The sequence below is a fragment of the Calonectris borealis genome, chromosome 14 (genome assembly GCF_964195595.1).
Source record: "Calonectris borealis chromosome 14, bCalBor7.hap1.2, whole genome shotgun sequence".
Classification (NCBI taxonomy): Eukaryota; Metazoa; Chordata; class Aves; order Procellariiformes; family Procellariidae; genus Calonectris; species Calonectris borealis.
Genome location: NC_134325.1, coordinates 20,179,124 through 20,184,196, shown reverse-complemented (window position 1 = coordinate 20,184,196; position 5,073 = coordinate 20,179,124). Strand labels below are relative to the sequence as shown.

Sequence of the window (5,073 nt, the reverse complement as noted above, 5' to 3'; positions counted from 1 at the left end):
AGGCTCCCCCTGCAAGCAAACGAGATTTTTTTTTTTTTCCTTGTAGTTAGCCCAAAGTGAGGTGGTGGGGTTTTTTTGGATATACCTCCCCAAAAGCCTCCCGTCCTCCCTGAACTTGCCTCTGGAGGAATCGCTGCTTGAATCAGTGCAACTTCTTAAGAAGCTAAGGGGGAAATCCCTTATGAGCTTATTTTTACCACCTCCTATGATATTACATCGTTTCACAGGAAAAAACCCCAGAGATGACAAGGAAATGTTTATCAGAGGCCCGTAACGACGGGCTGTTTGGTAACGCCGAGTCTCTGCGGACTTTAAAACATGCTTAAAATTTGCTGTTCCTGCTTCTGTAAACCTCTGGGTTCCTCCTCCCCCCGACGGCTGACACGGGACTATTTGAAAAGGGGAGCAGCAGGGGTTTTATCAACTGCTTGGGGTCACTTTGGCCAGCAGGCAACTCACACAAACGTTATTTGCTGTCGCTTTTCTAAGTGCATCCTTGACCTCCTTGTTCCTCCAGCTGCAGATCAGGGGGTTGAGCACAGGGACGAGCAGGGTGTAAAACACGGCGGTGACTTTCTCCGTCCCCAGTGAGGACCTGGAGCCCGGCTGCAGGCGGCTCAGCCCCGCGGGCGCGTAGAACCAGTAACGTCAGGAGGTGGGAGGCACGGGCGGAGGAGGCTTCGTGCCTTCCTTGGCAGACCTAACCCTCAGGCTGGAGGAGAGGATGTGCACATAGGAGATGATGATGATGATGAAGAGCACAGACATGGAAATGGTCCCATTGAAGGTTACAAGCGAAAGCTCACTGAGGTGGTCATCAGCAGGGGAGAGCCAGCAGAGGGTTAGTGTCACAGAGGTAACCGTTGGTGACATCGGGTCCACAAAGGCACCGGCAGCAAGCAACGCGTTTGGGTTAGTGAGCCCAAAACCCCCCCGAGGTACGACCCGGCCACCAGCTGGCTGAGACCCCCTTGGGCATAGAAACGGTGGAGAGAGCAGGTTCCAAATGGCTACGTAGCGGTCGTGTGCCAGCACAGCCAGCGAGAGCACCGCTGTGGTCACGAACACAAGGAAACGGGAACGCTGGGCAAAGCAGGCGGGTAAGAAAGGGTTTTCTTTTCCACCAAGAAGGCAGTGGGCAGCTTTGGAGAAAAGACGGAGGAGTAGCAAAGGTCAACAGGAGACAGATTGCAGAGGAAGAAGTACACGGGCGTGTGCGGCCGCTGTTTGTCTTGATCAATGTGATCAGCCCAAGATTGCCAAGCAGGCTGAGGAGATCAATCATTAAGAAGATTATGAGGAGAGGAGTCTGCAGCTTAGGCTCACTGGTCAGCCCTAGGAGGATGAACTGGGTCACCGTGGTGTGCTGGCCCTTAGCCATATTGCTGCGTTCGCAGTAGCCTGCCTGTCGGAAGGAGGAAAAACGGTCGGAGTGAAATAAGAAAGAGCGATGGCACGGCTTGATACGGTGCTGCTCTCAGCCAGTACTTTATTACACTATTTATTAAAAGTACAAAGCTTTGATGCTTGAGATAACATCTAACCGTGCTTAGGTTCTCAGCAAGTCCTCACAGGCAGAGCAACTCATCCAAAACCTTTCAGAAACTGCATTTTGTCCTTACTCTCTTTAACCATGAGGCTGAATTAAAAAATTAGTTTTTTCCTTTTAAAACAAAAATAACCCCAGCATTGAATGATTTGAAAACTGGAGGAGGTGTGAAGGATTTGCAAACTTGTCATCTCGTTCCATTAGAATAGGAGGCAGAAAAGGGGAACGTGTTTCATCTTCCCCATGAGAAGCCTGAACACACGTGAGTCGTCACGACCCTGGGAGCCCCGAATCCCCGTGCCCGCTCCGTCAGCTTTGGGTCCCCCGCTGCCCGCCCCAACTCCCGGGGAGCTGCCGGGGCAGAAACTCCCGCGTAGAGCCTGCTCCTGCTGGGCTGCCACATTCCTGCCGATAATCTTGGTCAGGTTCCAGCACAGAGGGAAATATTCCCCCCAGTGTTGCAAGTCATAATGAAACAGGGTTTTAGTCCGCTTAATTCTTTCTATCTGCTCCAGCTCAATTATTATTCACATGTTTTTCTCCCCTCAGGGGAGGGAAGGAAGGCGTTTTCAGGCTGCTCTTCACAATTGTGAGACGAAGAAGTGAAGTGTACATCACGTGTTCTATATGTAATAGAAAGCTGTTAGCTGTATTCACGGGAATTCAGGAGGTGAGGAGGGAAAAAACATCATCACTTAGCAGAAGGCTCCATATAGCAGAAAGAAAACTGGTGCCTGCATTTTCAAACCACGCAACACCTTGCACACAGTATTTTTTCCTAATCAAGCCCCTCCAGTCCCAGTTACTTCTTCTAGCAGAGCACAGCAGATGTCAGGAATCCTTCATGCGCCTGGAAGACTTGCTTCTGGTATAAATAGCGGTACTGGTGATAAATGGCAGTGGAAGTATTTCCTTAGAACAGAAAAGGTAAGGGAAAGAACAAACCTGGTAGTGAAGAGAACAGGAACTGCCCGGCAGGCAGGTGGTGGTGTGGCACCTGGGGTGAAGAGCAGGGAAAGAGGACTTTGAGTGACACGGAGCAAACCCGTGTGCCACCGCGTCGGTAAAATCTCTTCCCCGTGGATCGTCCCTGCAATTCCCCTCCTTCAGCAAGGAGAGAGGATAAACCGCTTCTCTGCAATATCAAACGCTCAGCTGCCTCCTGCTTTTCAAAGGCACCTGTAAAACCTCTCGTCGGGGCGCGATGGGAGCCACCGACGCGGAGCAGGCTGCTCCCTCTCGCAGCTGCCCTGGCGGTGGTGGCTTTGCTCACGCAGCGGCTGTCGGTGTCGGTGACGCCTCGCCGTCATTCTCGGCCGTAGCGGTTCCCCCGGGGCGGCTATCTCATTTGAGATGTACCCCTGCGCTCCGCTTCCTGGCACAAAACCAGATTCTTATTTATATCTCTGTAACAGACGGAGTTTTCACTTTACAAATATTTATGAGGTTCCAGCACACCAGAAATAGCTGGTAGGATATTTCTAGGTTTTGCCTGCAGCTGCTTTTCCCTCCCACTAAATGAACATTTTCTGAGAACGCTTGAACACCCTTGCATACAAAAATCCATGTCGGGTCCACCCAACCCTACCGCTGGGACCAAGCCCTCGCCTTCTGCAAACAAGGGGCAGAAGCAGAAGGTTGCTCTGGGCTCTGCGGCTTCTTTTTACTCTTCCTAGAGAAAAATCCTGAAGGTTTCCTCCCGGGCTGAGCCCTGCGCAGCGCTCCCAGGCTACAGCTCCTGGTGTAGCTCCAGAGCGCAGTCCTGCTCTTGTCCTTCAGCTGTCTCCCCTGTTCAGTTCGGTTCGGTTCAGGGCAGCAGAGCAGCTTTTCAAACGTTTTCTTAGAGGTTTTACCGCAGTGTGGTGGTGACACATACTTAGAAAGCCTGAAGACAACACCTAGAAATTCAGACATATGGAAAATATACAGTTCAGGTATATTCTGCTAATGAGCTTTTGCCCTGAATCGGTAAACTTGCAAGCTTGAATGTGGTGGGGTTTAATCTTACCCCACATTTGAAGCCCGTGCCTACAATCCTGCTTTCCTGCGTCACCCCACGGTTTTACCCAGCATCCGGATGCACATTCACGCACAACGCGCGTGCCTGTCCCAAGGCAGAAAGAAGAAACGCCATCCCTTTTCCTCCGTTCTGATGCTACAGGAGGAGGGAAGCGGCGGTTTGCAGACCTGGCACTCAGAAGTGAGACCCAGTAACGCGGCAGCTCCGTCACGAGAAGCAGCGGCGCGTGGCCCCGGCCTTGGGGGGACGCTGCTGTCCCGAAGGGCTTGTGCAGGGGCCAGCGCCTGGGTTTGTTTACTTCTTTACCCTCATCGATAAAATCCCTGAAGTAAATCTTAGCTGAGCAAAGAGCTTCTCGCCAGCCAGGGAGGGGATCGCTGGAAACTCTCAGAAGAGTCTGGGAGAAGTTTGGACTTGGGTCCTGTCCCCCCCGCCGTGCAAAAAGGCCTCACTGACCTTTCCTTGCTCGGTGCTGATGTGGAGGGGGGTGACTTTCATCTTTGCAGAGCCACAGGTGGGAAAGAAACCGCACAAGTGTGGTAAATAAAGTTTAATCGGACGCCAGGGTTGGGAGTTTATTCTCCTGTTTGGACTGCGCAAGTTTAGAGCTTCACTTGAACGACGCAGCTCAAGGTAGTTGAAAGCGCGAGTGCTGTCAGCAAAGCCGAATGTGCACGTAAATCGCGTTCTCTCCCTGCCTGGGTCACGGTTCTTACGGCTCGGACTCAGAAAAACCTGATTTCTCAAGCTGACCACTTCTGCGCCTGGAGATCACCAGCGCCGCACCCCACACAAAACACACCAAGGAAAGCCAGGCAGGCAGAGAGGCGCGGCCAGCCCGAGGGTACGAAGGTAACGCGGGCTTCAGCCGAACGGCACAAGCCAAGCGTACAAACCCCAAACCATGTTGTAATCACGCTTAGGATTTTACTTGAGGTTCATTAGAGAAATTATATTCAATTAAAGGTTGCTTTCTTTGTGCATCCCTTGACAAAACGGGCAAACTTTAACGTTGTTCCTTTAAGTAAATTAAAGGTACGTGAAACGGCAGTTAAACATTCTTAGAAATGTTTCATCATGCCTTGAACTATTCTCGGCATCGTAATAACGTGATACGTAATAACGTGATGAACTAAATCCCACTCAGGTCAGCAAGTGGGCAGGACGAAGGACGCTGCAAGCAGTTATGGAGGCCGGGGTCAGCTGAGGACGGTAAGTTTGCAGTTTCGTTTTCTTACTTCCTTGCCATAAGCATTTTCCTGACTCTTACTTCCAAGCTATTTTTTTATTATCCTTCATTCCCTCACCACAAAACCATTTCACTGTACCTTTCCACGTGGTCACAATGAAGGTATTTGCAGATAAAATAGGAATATTTAGTTAAGAATTCCCTGTTGAGACAAATTACGAATTGAAACATTTAAGAGAATACACGCTGAGAAAGCACAGTTTGTCTTTACTGCATTTTGAAATTAAATAACGTAAGTAATGAAATCTGAGTGGA

General features: G+C 50.6%; 1 pseudogene; it reads right to left on the bottom strand.

Annotated features, from left to right (window-relative positions):
• Positions 1 to 420: 420 nt before the first annotated feature.
• LOC142088455 (olfactory receptor 8J2-like) lies at positions 421 to 1,381 on the bottom strand (annotated as a pseudogene).
• Positions 1,382 to 5,073: the final 3,692 nt, after the last annotated feature.